Raw genomic sequence first — 19,243 nt, forward strand, 5'->3', positions numbered from 1 at the left:
CTGATATACTACATCCATAACTAGTGGTTTCCTCATTACCAGATATACTACATCCATAACTAATGGTTTCCTCATTACCAGATATACTACATCCATAACTAGTGGTTTCCTCATTACCAGATATACTACATCCATAACTAGCGGTTTCCTCATTACCAGATATACTACATCCATAACTAGTGGTTTCCTCGTTAGCAGATATACTACATCCATAACTAGTGGTTTCCTCATTAGCAGAAATACTACATCCACAACTAGTGGTTTCCTCATTACCAGATATACTACATCCATAACTAGTGGTTTCCTCATTAGCAGATATACTACATCCATAACTAGTGGTTTCCTCATTAGCAGATATACTACATCCATAACTAGTGGTTTCCTCATTAGCAGATATACTACATCCATAACTAGTGGTTTCCTCATTACCAGATATACTACATCCATAACTAGCGGTTTCCTCATTACCAGATATACTACATCCATAACTAGTGGTTTCCTCGTTAGCAGATATACTACATCCATAACTAGTGGTTTCCTCATTAGCATGGAGGAGTTCCTGCAACCAAATTGCGTGTGCATTGCAGCAATTTTAGCAAACACAGAAAGGGGCCTATATTGGAGGCCAAAAGTCGTCTGGCACACTGCTTCGGTCTTGACTGTCTTAAGACAGTCTTGTCAAATCATTTAACTTCTTATGGCTGCAATCCCGTTAATGGGATGATATGACAACAGCCAGTGAAAGTGCAGGGCGCCAAATTCAAACAACAGAAATCTCATAATTAAAATTCCTCAAACATACATGTATCTTATACCATTTTAAAGGTAATCTTGTTGTTAATCCCACCAAAGTGTCCGATTTCAAATAGGCTTTACAGTGAAAGCACCAAAAAACGTTTATGTTAGGTCACCGCAAAATCACAGACAAACACAGTCATTTTTCCAGCCAAAGACAGGAGTCACAAAAAGCATAAATAGAGAGAAAATTAATCACTAACCTTTGATGATCTTCATCAGATGACACTCATAGGACTTCAATCATATGTGTTTTGTTCGATTAAGTTCATATTTATATCCAAAAACCTCAGTTTACATTGGCGCCATGTTCAGAAATGCCTCCAAAACATCCGGAGAAATTGCAGAGCCACGTCAAATAACAGAAATACTCATCATAAACTTTGATGAAAGATACATGTTTTACATAGAATTAAAGATTAACTTGTTCTTAATGCAACCGCTGTGTCAGATTTCAAAAAGCTTTACGGCAAAAGCACAATATTCAATAATCTGAGAACAGCGTTCAGCCACAAAAGGAAGCCATACAGTTATCCGCCAAATTGTGCAGTCAACAAAACTCATAAAAAGCATTATAAATCTTCACGTACCTTTGCTGATCTTTGTCGGAATGCACTCCCAGGACTCCCACTTCCACAATAAATGTTTGTTTTGTTCGGTAATGTCCATCATTTATGTCCAAATAGCTATTTTTGTTAGCGTGTTTGGTAAACAAATCAAAAGTCAGGAAGCGCGTTCACTAAAAGCAGACAAAATGTCAAAAAGTTCCGTAACAGTCAGTAGAAACATGTCAAACGATGTATTGAATCAATCTTTAGAATGTTTTTAACATAAATCTTCAGTAACGTTCCAACCGGAGAATTACATTGACTTCAGATGTGCGATGGAACAGAGCTCCCTCTCATGTGAACGCGCATGGTCAGAGCATGGTCAGGTCATGATAGACCTTACTCAATCCCCTCTCATTCGGCCCCCCTTCACAGTAGAGGCATCAGACAAGGTTCTACAGACTGTTGACATCTAGTGGAAGCTGTAGGAAGTGCAAACTCACCCATATCCCACTGTGTATTCAATAGGGTTTTGGTTGAAAATCGACCAACCTCAGAATTCCCACTTCCTGTTTGGATTTTTTCTCAGGTTTTTGCCTGCCATATGAGTTCTGTTATACTCACAGACATCATTCAAACAGTTTTAGAAACTTCAGAGTGTTTTCTATCCAATACGAATAATAATGTGCATATATTAGCAACTGGGACTGAGGAGCTCTCTGGTCATCCCTTTTTTACCTCAAATAAACAGTGGATTGGATTTCTGCTGTTGTGGGCATTTAACCATCTGTCTGACTTTGTTGTTCACACAGGAGAGAGACGTGACTACCCTGGATCCTCTGGGGATCCTCAACAACATCATGATGCTGATGAGGCAGAGAAGAGTCTCTCCAGATCAGAACTCCTCAAGAAACACCAGCAGAGACCCACAAGGAAGAAATCTCACTGCTGCTCTGACTGTGGGAAAAGATTCAACTCTTCAGTAAAACTTAAATTACATCAAAGAATTCACACTGGAGAGAAACCTTTTGGCTGTACTCAATGTGGGAAGAGTTTAGTTCGTTCTAGCTGTCTGAAGAGACACCAGAGAACACACACAGGAGAGAAATCATATAGCTGTGCTCAATGTGGGAAGAGTTTTATTTCATCTAGCCTGCTGAAGGTACACCATAGAACACACACAGGAGAGAAACGTTTTAGCTGTACTCAATGTGGGAAGAATTTTGTTCGTTCTAGCGGTCTGAAGGTACACCATAGAACACACACAGGGGAGAAACCTTATCGCTGTAATCAATGTGGAAGGAGTTATACCCTGTCAGCTAGCCTGATATCACATCAGAGAACACACACAGGAGAGAAGCCTTTTATTTGTATTCAATGTGGGAAGAGTTTTGTTCGTTCTAGCTGTCTGAAGAGACACCAGAAAACACACACAGGAGAGAAATCGTTTAGCTGTAATCAATGTGGAAAGCGTTTTACCTGGTCAAGAAGCCTGATATCACATCAGAGAACACACACAGGAGAGAAACCATATAGCTGTACCCAATGTGGGAAGAGGTTTGTTAATTCTTGGTGTCTGAAGGTACACCATAGAACACACACAGGAGAGAAACCTTATAGCTGTAATCAATGTGGAAAGAGTTTTATCATATCTAGCCAGCTGAAGGTACACCGTAGAACACACACAGGAGAGAAATCTCATAGCTGTGATCAATGTGACAAGAGATACTCTGATAAAAGATATCTGATTAAACATCAGAAAATGCATGTAGTTGTTTCATGATATCAATGAATTAATGTCACAATGTAGAATGTTTTAACATTGTAGTAGGAGTATTTTAATGATGTCACAATATTGAATGCTTTAACATTGTAGTAGGAGTATTTTAATGATGTCACAATGTAGAACCCTAAACGTTTGTCCCCTGTTCTATTGATTTCAGCATTATATGGATATTAGCCTCAAGGGGAAAATCCAGGCTCTGAATTGGAAGAGTACTATTTATGTGATTTAACAAAAAGTGACTAACACAAAAAGAGCTGTGTTACACTTACCATGTTGGTGACCCACTTGAATCAAAATGCACCACTTCAAAATGTAGAGATCTGTTTTCTACAAATTGTCCTCTAACCAGTGATGTACACATTATTCCCAGATTCCGTGTGGTTTTTGAGCTGTTAGTTTTAACAGGACATGCAACCTCATCTCCCTCCTCTCGGCACATTTGATTTCAACATGATATCGATGAGTGATGACAAATAAGTGTTGCATTCCTTTGTTTAGCGACCCCTAAATTTAATTGCATCACTCCAAAATGTAGCTGACTGTCTTCTGCAGGTTGTCCTCTAACCAGTGAGGTGAAAGATATCTCCCATTTCCATTTGTTTTTTTAGTTGTGTTAGTTTCAAAAGTACGTACAACCTGATTTCCCCCGAATCGATATCAGTGATTTATTGCTACTTGTCAAAACAACAGCATTTTTGGTGCTTGTGCAGTTTAAAAGGTGCTTGTTTTAAAAATTACAAGTAATATGATTATTGTGGCAGATGTTTGTGTATATAGCACTATTTATGTTTAGGTTTTCAATTTATCCCAAACTGTTTCTGCATATTGGTTATTGATTTGGACACGTTAAAAATGTGTTTTGACATTGGGGATATCCCACCTAGCACCATGTAATTGAAAAGCCGTTGAAAATAAGACTATGCAACCAAATATTTCATATTTACATTTCATGTAACATTTAGTCATCATAATTATTATGTAACCAAATCACAATTTTTGGTACAATTATATTGACATTGTTTCCCTGATTTTAGAATATCAGGGTTCATTCTCAGATGTGCCAACCCAAATGTACTAGAGCATGACATTGGGGACTGGGTCCCGATCCAACAACATACTTATCTAGTGAACCCTGAAAAGAGAGAGAAGCTCTGCAGTGAGGTGGAAAGTTACTACGGATATTGCAGGAGTTTCCTCTTGAAATCAGACATGTCTGTGGTAAGGACAACTTGGTTTCTGATTGTCTCAAGGGTGGGCAGTCGAAAATATTTGTGTTTTAAGTTTATCCAGTGCGTTGCCATGGATCACATTTTATTTTGACTGCACGGTTTTCCGTATTGGAGATGAGTTTTGTTTGGGCTCGTTCCAAGGGGAGGAGAGTTCTAGAAGCGAGTGAGTTTTAGGAAGACGAGAGTTCTAGAAGCTAGTGAGTTTTTTTCAAAATCAGTATAGAAAGAAAAAGGTGAGTAATAATACTATTGTATAGATATATATATATTTAAAAATGTTTTGTATTGTTTTTCATTGTTGACAGCCAGTAGACACCATGTTTATATTGGTGAAGCATTGTAGTTGATTATAATGTGAAATGGAAGTTGTTTTCTGTTGGTGGTGAGCAAACTTGTCCAACAAAAAATATAGGATATATTTGTTGTCTTAAAGGGGAAGGTTTTACAGGCGTTGGTTTTTCCATTTATGGTTTGAGGTTGGACGTTAGCACGTATAGCTCGTTAGCATGTTGGGCGCACTGATTGGTGTCACCTCGTTAGTCAGTATGTGTTACACCTGTGCTGGCTTGTCCATCTCGTTATGGTTGAATATTGCATCCAATTGTTAATATTTTAATCAATGGATTTTCCTTAGAATGCTCATTAGTCTTTCAGTTGTTATTCTTCTGTTTTTTATCCTCTTATGTTTGTTGTGTAGTACATATTTCTGTTTATTTTCATTGTTTTTTATTAGTTTTTTCCTGTGAAGCCATTGTGTTGCATCCATGTCTGAAATGTGCTGTATAAATAAAGCTTGATTTGATTTGAACATATTGCAAAATAAATTAACCCAATGACTGACAATCAACAGACTTAATAATGTTTTATTTTATTTAACTAGGCAAGTCAGTTAAGAACAAATTCGTATTTACAATGATTGCCTACCAGGGAACAGTGGGTTAACTGCCTTGTTCAGGGGCAGAACAACATAGTTTTACCTTGTCAGCTCTAACCACGAGGCTACCTGCCGCCCTCTTGCATAACCAATGAGCACATATTTTAGTCCATCTTAGTATGAAAAATAGTATCAATTCAGTATATCTTCCACTATGTCAAAACAGTGTCACTTTTCAACCAACCCAGTGCATTTGTTGAAACTGAAAAATGTTGAAATCAACAATACATCAAAGGATTCAACTACTGTAAACTGAAACAAACAATTGGATCAAACAGATCAATCCCACTGGACACTGGGTTTCATTCAGACCCTGTCAGTGTACCAGGTGGACACTGGGTTTCATTCAGGCCCTGCAGGGCTTAGATTAAGCCAGGACTAGTTAAACTAGGACATTTAAGTAGCTTACGTGAGCGTGGTTTAAATTAGGCTTAGTTAGTCGGTGACTGGAGTCCTGGAGTCAGGTAAGGAAGCCTAAATGAGAACACCTGGGTTAATCCTGATTAGTTTCGGTATGAACACCAGGGTTAATCCCGATTAGGTTCAGTATGAACACCTGGGTTAATCCTGATTAGGTTCAGTATGAACACCTGGGTTAATCCTGATTAGGTTCAGTATGAACACCTGGGTTAATCCTGACTAGGTTCAGTATGAACACCTGGGTTAAGCCTGATTAGGTTCAGTATGAACACCTGGGTTAATCCTGACTAGGTTCAGTATGAACACCTGGGTTAAGCCTGATTAGGTTCAGTATGAACACCTGGGTTAATCCTGATTAGGTTCAGTATGAACACCTGGGTTGATCCTGATTAGGTTCAGTATGAACACCTGGGTTGATCCTGATTAGGTTCAGTATGAACACCTGGGTTAATCCTGATTAGGTTCAGTATGAACACCTGGGTTAAGCCTGATTAGGTTCAGTATGAACATCTGGGTTAATCCTGATTAGGTTCATTATGAACACATGCTGTTGGTCTAATGGTGCTCATTAAAACCCGGAATAGAAAACACCAATACTGGTGTGAATCTTGAGATGAAACAACGGCAGGCAAAAATAATTTGTTCAAAAAAAACTTTTGTGTGTATGAAAAAACGCTCCAAAACAAATGTTGTCAAACCATCCAGTTATTGAAGGTAAAAACCACACTGCTGCTACTGAGCAGTAGAACAAGAGGGTTGGGCTGCAATTTGCTGTGAATTCAATGGAAATGTGACCACAAGAAGAGTACAACAACTTCAGGTGAGATATCTGCATTATTATCAGGATTACAAGAAGAAACAAAATTTAAGGTGAGATATCTGCATTATTATCAGGATTACAAGAAGAAACAACAACTAGAGGTGAGATATCTACATTATTATCAGGATTACAAGAAGAAACAACAACTAGAGGTGAGATATCTGCATTATTATCAGGATTACAAGAATAAACAACCACTAGATGTGAGATATCTGCATTATTATCAGGATTACAAGAAGAAACAACAACTAAAGGTGAGATATCTGCATTATTATCAGGATTACAAGAAGAAACAACAACTAGAGGTGAGATATCTGCATTATTATCAGGATTACAAGAATAAACAACCACTAGATGTGAGATATCTGCATTATTATCAGGATTACAAGAAGAAACAACAACTAGAGGTGAGATATCTGCATTATTATCAGGATTACAAGAAGAAACAACAACTATAGGTGAGATATCTGCATTATTATCAGGATTACAAGAAGAAACAACAACTAGAGGTGAGATATCTGCATTATTATCAGGATTACAAGAATAAACAACCACTAGATGTGAGATCTGCATTATTATCAGGATTACAAGAAGAAACAACAACTAGAGGTGAGATATCTGCATTATTATCAGGATTACAAGAAGAAACAACAACTAGAGGTGAGATATCTGCATTATTATCAGGATTACAGGAAGAAACAACAACTAGAGGTGAGATATCTGCATTACTATCAGGATTACAAGAAGGAACAACAACTAGAGGTGAGATATCTGCATTATTATCAGGATTACAAGAAGAAACAACAACTAGAGGTGAGATATCTGCATTATTATCAGGATTACAAGAAGAAACAACAACTAGAGGTGAGATATCTGCATTATTATCAGGATTACAAGAAGAAACAACAACTAGAGGTGAGATATCTGCATGATTATCATATACCAAAGACAGTAAATTGGTTACCTCCTTTGGTTAATATATTCCACTGTCTGAGTCTTTATTCTTCTTCATTCTAAGGATCACATGAGTTTATTTGTGCTTCTTCCGTGTTCTTTTTCCAGAGGAAAGGAATGCTACCCTGTAGTACCTATTAGTAGACCATATTACTATGTAGTAACTATTAGTAGACCATGTTACTATGTAGTAACTATTAGTAGACCATGTTACTACGTAGTAACTACTAGTTGACCCAGATTACTATGTAGTAACTATTAGTAGACCATATTACTATGTAGTAACTATTAGTAGACCATGTTACTATGTAGTAACTATTAGTAGACCATATTACTATGTAGTAACTATTAGTAGACCATGTTACTATGTAGTAACTATTAGTAGACCATATTACTATGTAGTAACTATTAGTAGACCATGTTACTATGTAGTAACTATTAGTAGACCATATTACTATGTAGTAACTATTAGTAGACCATATTACTATGTAGTAACTATTAGTAGACCATATTACTATGTAGTAACTATTAGTAGACCATATTACTATGTAGTAACTATTAGTAGACCATGTTACTATTAGTAGACCATGTTACTATGTAGTAACTATTAGTAGACCATGCTACTATGTAGTAACTATTAGTAGACCATATTACTATGTAGTAACTACTAGTTGACCATATTACTATGTAGTAACTATTAGTAGACCATGTTACTATGTAGTAACTATTATTAGACCATATTACTATGTAGTAACTATTATTAGACCATGTTACTATGTAGTAACTATTAGTAGACCATGTTACTATGTAGTAACTATTAGTAGACCATATTACTATGTAGTAACTATTAGTAGACCATATTACTATGTAGTAACTATTAGTAGACCATGTTACTATGTAGTAACTATTATTAGACCATATTACTATGTAGTAACTATTAGTAGACCATGCTACTATGTAGTAACTATTAGTAGACCATGCTACTATGTAGTAACTATTAGTAGACCATATTACTATGTAGTAACTACTAGTTGACCATATTACTATGTAGTAACTATTAGTAGACCATGTTACTATGTAGTAACTATTATTAGACCATATTACTATGTAGTAACTATTATTAGACCATGTTACTATGTAGTAACTATTAGTAGACCATGTTACTATGTGGTAACTATTAGTAGACCATATTACTATGTAATAACTACTAGTTGACCATATTACTATGTAGTAACTATTAGTAGACCATGTTACTATGTAGTAACTATTATTAGACCATATTACTATGTAGTAACTATTAGTAGACCATGTTACTATGTAGTAACTATTAGTAGACCAGATTACTATGTAGTAACTATTAGTAGACCAGATTACTATGTAGTAACTATTAGTAGACCATGTTACTATGTAGTAACTATTAGTAGACCATATTACTATGTAGTAACTATTAGTAGACCATGTTACTATTAGTAGACCATGTTACTATGTAGTAACTATTAGTAGACCATATTACTATGTAGTAACTATTAGTAGACCATGTTACTATGTAGTAACTATTAGTAGACCATGTTTCTCACCCTAATATACTCTATTCATAGAATTGCACTTTATAGTTGGCTTAACCAGCAGCATCAGGAAACTAGATGTAAAGATTCAGTTCACAAATGGCCCTGCAGACTTTGTGAACAATTAAACACAAATCACCAGTTTCACGATGAAAGATTCCAGATGCCAAAAACCTCAAAGTGATCAGAACTTGGAGAGAATTGGGTGAACGCCGTCCTCTTTGAGACAGAGAGGAAAGTCGAGGCTCAAGCAGAGATATTATCTCCAATGCATTTTCTTTGTACATAGGAAAGCGGTCTCAAAGTAATGTAATGGATGACTCCTATCCACCAGTACTGGTCTGGCCTCTGTATTGCATGTTGGTCTTCATTTAGACATTCCACATAGTCCAGGCTCCCTCACAAACAGCACGAAGCAGAAATTAAACCTGCCTCTTTGAAAGATTCATTTAAGCTTTTATTTAGTCCTAAAGTAGCTCTAATCCTCCCTCTTGCAATCGGCTTTGTTGAGTCCAGAACAGGCTAAATCTACCACTATTTTAAGATAAGTCTGTGCAAGTCGCTTTGAGTTAAGACAGCTCATTTTAGTCTGGGACTAAACTTAAGCCTTGTCTGTGAAACCGGCCCTGAGTGTTGTATATAATATGACTAAATGTGTTTCTGTGTTGCAGGGGCCGTCAAGAAATGGAACAGCAAGGCCACAGAACATGACATAAGCAGAGCTGTGGGAGACCACCTCAAGCCCCTGGTAGAGCCGGGGGTGGTGTTTACCACTCCACCAGCAGAGCTGTGGGAGACCACCTGAAGCACCTGGTAGAGCCGGGGGTGGTGTTTACCACTCCACCACACCTTCAGCAGGCTTGAAAAGTGGGATTGATCTGTTTGATCCATTTGTGTTTCAGTTTTCAGTAGTTGAATCCTTTGAGGTATTGCTGATTTCAAATATTTAAATTTTCAACAAATGAACTAGGTTGGATGAAAAGTGATATTAAACTTACATACCATGCACTATTTTTACATAGTGGAAGATATACTGAATTTACACTGTTTTTCATACTAAGATGGACCAAGATATGTTTTGCTTTTGCACATATTTGTTCATTGGTTTAGCAAGAGTCTGTTGATTGGTTGGTCATTGGGTTCATTTGTTTTACAATATGTTCAAATCAAGCTTTATTTATACAGCACATTTCAGACATGATGCAACACAATGGCTTCACAGGAAAAAAACTATGAAAATAAACAAATATTTACCACAACAAACATAAGAGGATAAAAAAACAGAAGATTAACAACTGAAAGACTAATGAACAATCTAAGGAAATGCCATTGATTAAAATATGAACAATTGGAGGCAATATCCAACCCAAAATATCAGCTTGTTTTTACTACATTGTTTGTTGTTACGTTCCCCAGCAAGAAAACATAAATGGAAAAACCAAAGCCTGTAACACCTTCCCCCTTAATAAGGCCTCCCGCTAGCGGGTCACCTGTCAACAACATCCGGTGAAATTGGAGGGCGCGCAATTCAAATAAATAATCATAATATTAAACATTTATGAACATACAAGTATCTTAAATTATTGTTAATCTAACTGCATTGTCCGATTTACAATAGGCTTTACATCGAAACCATGCGATTGTTTGAGGACGGTGCCCCACAACATATTTTTCAACCAGCACAGGCTTCATAAAAATCACAAATAGCGATTAAATAAATCACTTATATTTGAAAATCTTCCTGTTTGCAATCCCAAGGGTCCCAGCTACAACATGATATAAGTCAGTTCAGTTGGCGCCATCGATTTCAGTAATCCACTAATTCAACGTGCAGACAAAGGAGTCCAAAAAGCTACCGCTAAACTTTGTATAAACAAGTCAAACTACATCTCTATTTAATTCTCAGGTATCCTAAAATATAAATAAACTATAACATTTAATACGGAAAGAAGTATGTTCAATAGAAAAGTAAAATTAGCAAGCGCGCGTCCTCTTCATCGCGCGCCAACAGACTGATATTGTACCGGGACTCTTTGTACAAAAACTTCAAATTCTTGCTCGTTTTTGAAGAAACAAGCCTGAAACAATGAACAAAGACTGGTGACATCTAGTGGAAGCTATAGGAATTGCAATCTGGGAGCTGGAATTACATAGAACCCATAGCTTTTCATTATAAGAGCCTAGGAGTTCCAAAACAATTCCGGTTGGTTTTCTTTGGATTTTCGCCTGCCATATCAATTGTGTTATAGTCTCATACATTATTTTGTGCCCAAAGTAAACTGCCTGTAGCTCAGGCCCTGAAGCCAGGATATGCATATAATTGGTACCATTGGAAAGAAAACACGTTGAGGTTTGTAGAAACGCTAAAATAATGTAGAAGAATATAACATAATAGACATGGTAGGAGAAAATCCAAAGAAAAACGAAAACCAGAATTGTTTTTTTCCAGAAACCATCCTGCAAGAGAAAGGTCATATTGAAAATTAGCTCCCTGCATGCAATTCCTATGGCTTCCACCGGGTGTCAGCAGTCTATGTTCAAGGTTTCAGGCTTGTAACTTCAAAAACGAATAAGAAATATCAGTTTTAGTAGAGGGACACAGTCTTGGACAAAGACATTACGCACCTGCTAAAATAAATCGGCTTCCTATTGAACATACTTCTTTCCAAAATAAATATTATAGTTTGATTACATTTTAGGGTGTCTGAGGAGTAAATAGAATCGCATTTTGACTTGTTGAAACAAAGTTTAGGGGTAGATTTTCAGATTCCTTTCTCTGCATGTTGAACGAGGGGATTACTCAAATCGATGGCGCCAACTAAACAGACTTTTTGGGATATAAAGAAGGATTTTAACTAACAAAACGACACTACATGTTATAGCTGGGACTCTTTGGATGACAAATCAGAGGAAGATTTTCAAAAAGTAAGTGAATATTTAATCGTTAATTGTGAATGCATGAAGCCTGTGCCAGTGGAAAAATATTTTGATGTGGAGCGCTATCCTCAAACAATCGCATGGCATGTTTTCGCTGTAATAGCTACTGTAAATCAGACAGTGCAGTTAGATTAACAAGAATTTAACCTTTCAGCCGATATAAGACACTTGTATGTTCATAAATGATTAAAATCCATAATATTTATGATGATTTATTCCAACAGGAAGTTGTCCCTCTAGCGGATTATAGACTCAATTCATTATACTGCGTCCATGTGTAAAACTAGCTGGACTCCTATCCCGAAAACTGATTATAGACTCAATTCATTATACTGCGTCCATGTGTATAACTAGCTGGACTCCTGTCCCTAAAACTGATTATAGACTCAATTCATTATACTGCGTCCATGTGTATAACTAGCTGGACTCCTGTCCCTAAAACTGATTATAGACTCAATTCATTATACTGCGTCCATGTGTATAACTAGCTGGACTCCTGTCCCTAAAACTGATTATAGACTCAATTCATTATACTGCGACCATGTGTATAGGCTGCAAGTACATTGAAATGAAATTGTCTTCTTTTCAACTTTCACTTTCAACTAAAACCGAACTTATATTGTACCTCGGGCATAGTCTTATTTTCAACGACATTTTGCTAGGTGGGATATCCCCAATGTCACAGTTTTAACGTGTCCAAATCAATAGTCCAAATGCAGAAACAGTTTGTGATAAATTGAAAACATAAAATGTACTATATACACAAACATCTGCCACAATAATCATATATATATATATTTTTAAAGGCTAATATCACGCTGAAATCAATTGAATGGGGCAAACGTTTAGGGTTCTACATTGTGAAATTCCTTAAAATACTCATACTACAATGTTAAAACATTCTACATTGTGACATAAATTCACTGATATCACTACACAACTCCTTCATGTATTTTCTGATGTTTGATCAGAGATCTTTTATCAGAGTATCTCTTGTAACATTGATCACAGCTATAAGATTTCTCTCCTGTGTGTGTTCTCTGATGGAGAGTCAGAGAGCCAGATGTAGTAAAACTCTTCCCACATTGACCACAGCTATAAGGTCTCTCTCCTGTGTGTATTCTCTGGTGTGATGTCAGCTGGCCAGACCGACCAAAACTCTTCCCACATTGACCACAGCTGTAAGGTTTTTCTCCGGTGTGTATTCTCTGGTGCATTGTCAGGTGGCCAGATTGACCAAAACTCTTCCCACATTGACCACAGCTATAAGGTTTCTCTCCTGTGTGTATTCTCTGGTGTAGAGTCAGATGGCAAGATCGACCAAAACTCTTCCCACATTGACCACAGATGTAAGGTTTCTCTCCTGTGTGTATTCTCTGGTGTAGAGTCAGAGAGCCAGATGTAGTACATCGCTTCCCACATTGATCACAGCTGTAAGGATTCTCTCCTGTGTGTGTTCTCTGGTGTAATGTCAGCTGGCCAGATTGACCAAAACTCTTCCCACATTGACCACAGCTATAAGGTTTCTCTCCTGTGTGTGTTCTCTGGTGTAGAGTCAGAGAGCCAGATGTAGTACATCGCTTCCCACATTGATCACAGCTATAAGGTTTCTCTCCTGTGTGTATTCTCTGGTGTAGAGTCAGATGGCAAGATTGACCAAAACTCTTCCCACATTGACCACAGCTGTAAGGTTTCTCTCCTGTGTGTATTCTCTGGTGTAGAGTCAGAGTGCTAGACTGACCAAAACTCTTCCCACATTGACCACAGCTATAAGATTTCTCTCCTGTGTGTATTCTCTGGTGTGATATCAGGCTGGTTGACTGAGTATAACTCTTCCCACATTGAACACAGCTATAAGGTTTCTCTCCTGTGTGTGTTCTCTGGTGTAATGTCAGCTGGCCAGATGTAGTACATCTCTTCCCACATTGATCACAGCTATAAGGTCTCTCTCCTGTGTGTGTTCTCTGGTGTACAGTTAGAGAGCCAGATCGACTAAAACTCTTCCCACATTGACCACATCTATAAGGTTTCTCTCCTGTGTGTATTCTCTGGTGTAGAGTCAGAGTGCTAGACTGACCAAAACTCTTCCCACATTGACCACAGCTATAAGATTTCTCTCCTGTGTGTATTCTCTGGTGTGATATCAGGCTGGTTGACTGAGTATAACTCTTCCCACATTGACCACAGCTATACGATTTCTCTCCTATGTGTGTTCTCTGATGAATTTTAATGTCTGATGAGGAGGTGAATCTCTTCCCACAGTCAGAGCAGCAGTGAGTTCTCTTCCCTGTGGGTCTCTGCTGGTGTTTCTTGAGGTGTTCTGATCTGGAGAGACTCTTCTCTGCCTCTTCAGCATCATGAGGTTGTTGAGGCTCCCCAGAGGATCCACCAAAATCCCGTCTCTCTCCTGTGTGAACAACAAAGTCGGACAGATGATTAAAGGCCCACAACAGCGGAAATCCACTGTAAAAGGTGATGCCAACAGCATAGCCATGATGTTGTACAACAATTGATGTCTGTAATGAATGTTAAAATTATTTGACAATTGTCTTAAAATGAGCAACAAGTCGTATTTTGTCTAAAAGTTCACATTAGTAGTAACATCTAAGATTGTAGACTAGAAATAAGTTATTCATATTGTTGAAACTCTAAGCAGTGTGCCAGAAGACTTTGTCTAATCAAGCAGACAATAACACATTATAAACATCAATTTGTTAGGGATGTTGGATCCAACGTGGAGCACGGCATAACTGTCTTTACCAGAGTAATGAATGAAGAAGCACTTTGGTTGTTGTTGCATGTCGTGATGTTTGTCATTTGACTGGAATTCAGAAAATTATTTCCTGGATCAGCTGATGATAGATGAACATGTGACTAACTAAACAGCTACAGTATTAAGTATTATGTGTAATTATTGAAGAACCGCGTTAATGACAGAATCCATTTGGGTGTTGTCAATAAAGTTATGATTTTAAATTTTAAATTTCACCTTTATTTAACTTCTTATGGCTGGGGGCAGTATTGAGTAGCTTGGATGAATAAGGTGCCCAGAGTAAACTGCCTGCTCATCAGTCCCAGTTGCTAATATATGCATATTATTAGTATATTTGGATAGAAAACACTCTGAAGTTTCTAAAACTGTTTGAATGATGTCTGTGAGTATAACAGAACTCATATGGCAGGCAAAAACCTGAGAAGAAATCCAACCAGGAAGTGGGAAATCTGAGGTTGGTCGATTTTCAACTCAGCCCCTATTGAAGATACAGTGGGATATTGGTCATGTTGCACTTTCTAAGGCTTCCACTAGATGTGGAAGGGGGGCTGAATGAGAGGGGAATGAGTCAGAGGTCTGCCAGCAGCCACGAGCTGGTCACGTGCATTCACATGAGAGGTAGCTCCCGTTCCATTTGCTTTTCTGAAAACAAAGGAATTCTCCGGTTGGAACATTATTGAAGTTTTGTGTTAAAAACATCCTAAAGATTGATTCTATACATCGTTTGACATGTTTATACGGACTGTAACGGAACTTTTTGACATTTCGTCTGCAACTAGTGAACGCGCTTCTTGAGTTTTAATTTGTTTACCAAAGGCGCTAACAAAAGTAGCTATTTGGACATAAATTATGGACATTATCGAACAAATCAAACATTTATTGTGGAACTGGGATTCCTGGGAGTGCATTCTGATGAAGATCATCAAAGATAAGTGAATATTTAGAATGTTATTTCTGACTTTTTTGACTTCTGTTGACTGCACAATATGGCGGATATCTTTTTGGCTGGTTGGGTCTCTGAGTGCCGTACTCAAATTATTGCATGGTTTGCTTTTTCCGTAAAGCTTTTTTGAAATCTGACACAGCAGTTGCATTAAGTAGAAGTTTATCTATATAACACTTGTATTTTCATCAACATTTTGAATGAGTTATTTCTGTAAATTGTTGTGGCTCTCTGCAAAATCACCGGATGTTTTTGGAACTACTGAACAAAGCGCCAATGTATACTGAGATTTTTTTATATAAATATGAACTTTATCGAACAAAACATACATGTATTGTGTAACATCAAGTCCTATGAGTTATCTGATGAAGATCATCAAAGGTTAGTGATTCATTCTATCTCTATTTCTGATTTTTGTGACTCGACTCTTTGGCTGGAAAAATGGCTGTGTTTTTCTGTGAATAGGTGCTGGCTGACCTAACATAATCGTTTGTGGTGCTTTCGCTGTAAAGCCTATTTGAAATCGGACAATGTGGTGGGATTAACAACAAGATACTTGTATGTTTGAGGAATTTTTATTATGAGATTTCTGTTGTTTTGAATTTGGCGCCCTGCACTTTCACTGGCTGTTGTCATATCGATCCCGTTAACGGGATCTCAGCCCTAAGAAGTTTTTAACCAGGTAGGCCAGTTGAGAACAAGTTCTCATTTACAACTGCGACCTGGCCAAGATAAAGCAAAGCAGTGAGACAAAAACAACACAGAGTTACACGTGGGATAAACAAACGTACAGTCAATAACACAATAGAAAAATCTATATACAGTGTGTGCAAATGGAGTACGGAGGTAAGGCAATAAATAGGCCATAGTAGCGAAGTAATTACAATTTAGCAAATTAACACTGGAGTGATAGATGTGCAAGTAGAAATACTGGTGTGCAAAAGAGCAAAAAAGTAAATAGAAATATGGGGATGAGGTAGGCAGTTGGATGGGCTATTTAAAGATGGGCTGTGTACAGCTGCAGCGATTGGTAAGCTGCTCAGACAGCTAAATGCTTAAAGTTAGTGAGGGAGATATAAGTCTCCAACTTCAGCGATTTTTGCAATTCGTTCCAGTCATTGGCAGCAGAGAACTGGAAGGAAAGGCGGCCAAATGAGGTGTTGGCTTTGGGGATGACCAGTGAGATATACCTGCTGGAGCGCATGCTACGGGTGGGTGTTGCTATGGTGACCAGTGAGCTGAGTTAAGGCGGAGCTTTACCTCGCAAAGACTTATAGATGACCTGGAGCCAATGGGTTTGTCGACGAATATGTAGCGAGGGCCAGCCAACAAGAGCATACAGGTCGCAGTTGTGGGTGGTATATGGGGGTTTAGTGACAAAACGGATTACGCATATAGAAGTAGGATGAGTCTACCTGAATACGCATAAAGAATTAGGATTAGTCTACCTGGCCTGCGCGCAAATGTAGGCCTATGAATGTAACCATTTGGGGATGTCTGATAGTATTTCTGATTGTCTTAACGCACCACCACTAATGAGTTGGAGCTTCTGAAATAAAAATTTTCTTCACCTCAAACAGCAAGTAAACAAAGTGTAATCAAAATCAATTGCGAATGACAATAGTTCCTCAAAGTATTTAATAAAAGATTTCCAGCTCTCGCCCTTTCGTAAACCACTCAGCATAAAAGGGAAAAATTTAACGTGGAAATGTCATAAAATACCTGATTACTTCTTATTCTTTGCACAAATAGCCGACAGCTGTGTCTGTCCCAAACTCACTGGTGCCGGGAAACTCTGAGGGCCCAGAATATTTTATACAAAGCTTGTTATCTCCAGTTTTGGGCCGATTTCGTTGTAGTTTGTTGTAGACAGGCCATGTGCAGCAAATGTGATTTATAGGATATTTTCTACCTGCAGGCTACAATATTTTTGTTGGCTTTATTTGTTGGCTTTATGTAGGCTATTTTTACATAGTTGGTAATGGCAATAAAAGTTCTGATCTGGGGAAGGGTACCAAAAAAAAATCTGCAGCATTGAAGGTCCCTAAGAACACAGTGACCTCCATCATTCTTAAATGGAATACTCTTCCTAGAGCTGGTCACCCGGCCAAAGGCACATGACAGCCAGCTTGGAGGTTGCCAAAAGGTATTCAGGCCAAAGAGTTCAATCTTGGTTTCATCAGACCAGATAATCTTGTTTCTCACGGTCTGAGAGTCTTTAGGTGCCTTTTTGGCAAACTCCTAGCGGGCTGTCATGTGCCTTTTACTGAGGAGTGGCTTCCGTCTGGCCACTTTACCACAAAGGCCTGATTGGTGGAGTGCTGCAGAGATGGTTGTCCTTCCGGAAGGTTCTCCCATCTCCACAGAGGAACTCTAGAGCTCTGTCAGAGTAACCATCGGGTTCTTGGTCACCTCCCTGACAAAGGCCCTTCTCCCCCGATTGCGTAGTTTGGCCGGGTGGCCAGCTCTAGGAAGAGTCTTCCAAACTTCTTCCATTAAAAAATTATGGTGGCCACTGTGTTCTTGGGGACCAATGCTGCAGACATTTTTTGGTACCATTCCTCAGATCTGTGCCTCGACACAATCCTGTCTCGGAGCTCTAAGGACAACTTATTCGACCTCATTGCTTGGTGTTTGCTCTGACATGCATTGTCAACTGTGGCACCTTATATAGACAGGTGTAATCATACACAATATGATTTCATGTGGCACAAACAAAAACTCTCAGTCAAAAATAGAAGTCAGAATACAGCCTTTCTATTCTCTCATTTGATTTCAGGATCTCTGAATGTTCTTCCGCACAGAGAGCAGTGGTAGGACTTTTACCGTGTTTATCCTCTTATGCTCCTTCAGGTTACTTGAACAGGTAAAACCCTTTCCAGACTGGGAGCATTGGAAAGGCTTTTCTCCTCTGTATCCTCTCATGAGCTTTAAGGTACACCATTCGTGAAAATCTATTTTTACACTGGGAGCAGAAAATGCTTTTCTCCTGTGTGTATTCTCTCATGCCTTTTCAGGTTAGTTAACATGGTAAAACTCTTTTCACACTGGGAACATTGGTAAGGCTTTTCTCCTGTGTGTATCCTCTCATGAGCTTTCAAGTGCCCTATCTGAGTAAAACTCTTTCCACATTGGGAACAGTGATAAGGCTTTTCTCCTGTGTGTAGTCAAACATGCTTTTTTAGGTTTCATATCTTAGTAAAACTCTTTCCACACTGGGAACATTGGAAAGGCATTTCTCCTGTGTGTTTCCTCTTATGAGCTTTTAGGTCCCCATCCTGATTAAAACTCATTCCACATTGGGAACAGTGATAAGGCTTTTCTCCTGTGTGTATTCTCTTGTGCCTGTTCAGGTTAGCTAACACAGCAAAACTCTTTCCACACTGGGAGCATTGGAAAGGCTTTTCTCCAGTGTGTGTCCTCTCATGCAGTTTTAGGTTCCCTAACGAGCAAAAACTATTTTCACAGTGGGAGCAGTGGTGTTGTCTCACTGGTTTGGGCATCTCTGGGTCTGGTTCCCCTGAATGACTCTTCCCGCT

General features: G+C 38.3%; 1 pseudogene; it reads right to left on the bottom strand.

Annotated features, from left to right (window-relative positions):
- Positions 1-12,829: 12,829 nt before the first annotated feature.
- LOC120032545 lies at positions 12,830-19,038 on the bottom strand (annotated as a pseudogene).
- Positions 19,039-19,243: the final 205 nt, after the last annotated feature.

Source organism: Salvelinus namaycush, chromosome 39 (genome assembly GCF_016432855.1).
Source record: "Salvelinus namaycush isolate Seneca chromosome 39, SaNama_1.0, whole genome shotgun sequence".
In the NCBI taxonomy this organism is placed as follows: Eukaryota; Metazoa; Chordata; class Actinopteri; order Salmoniformes; family Salmonidae; genus Salvelinus; species Salvelinus namaycush.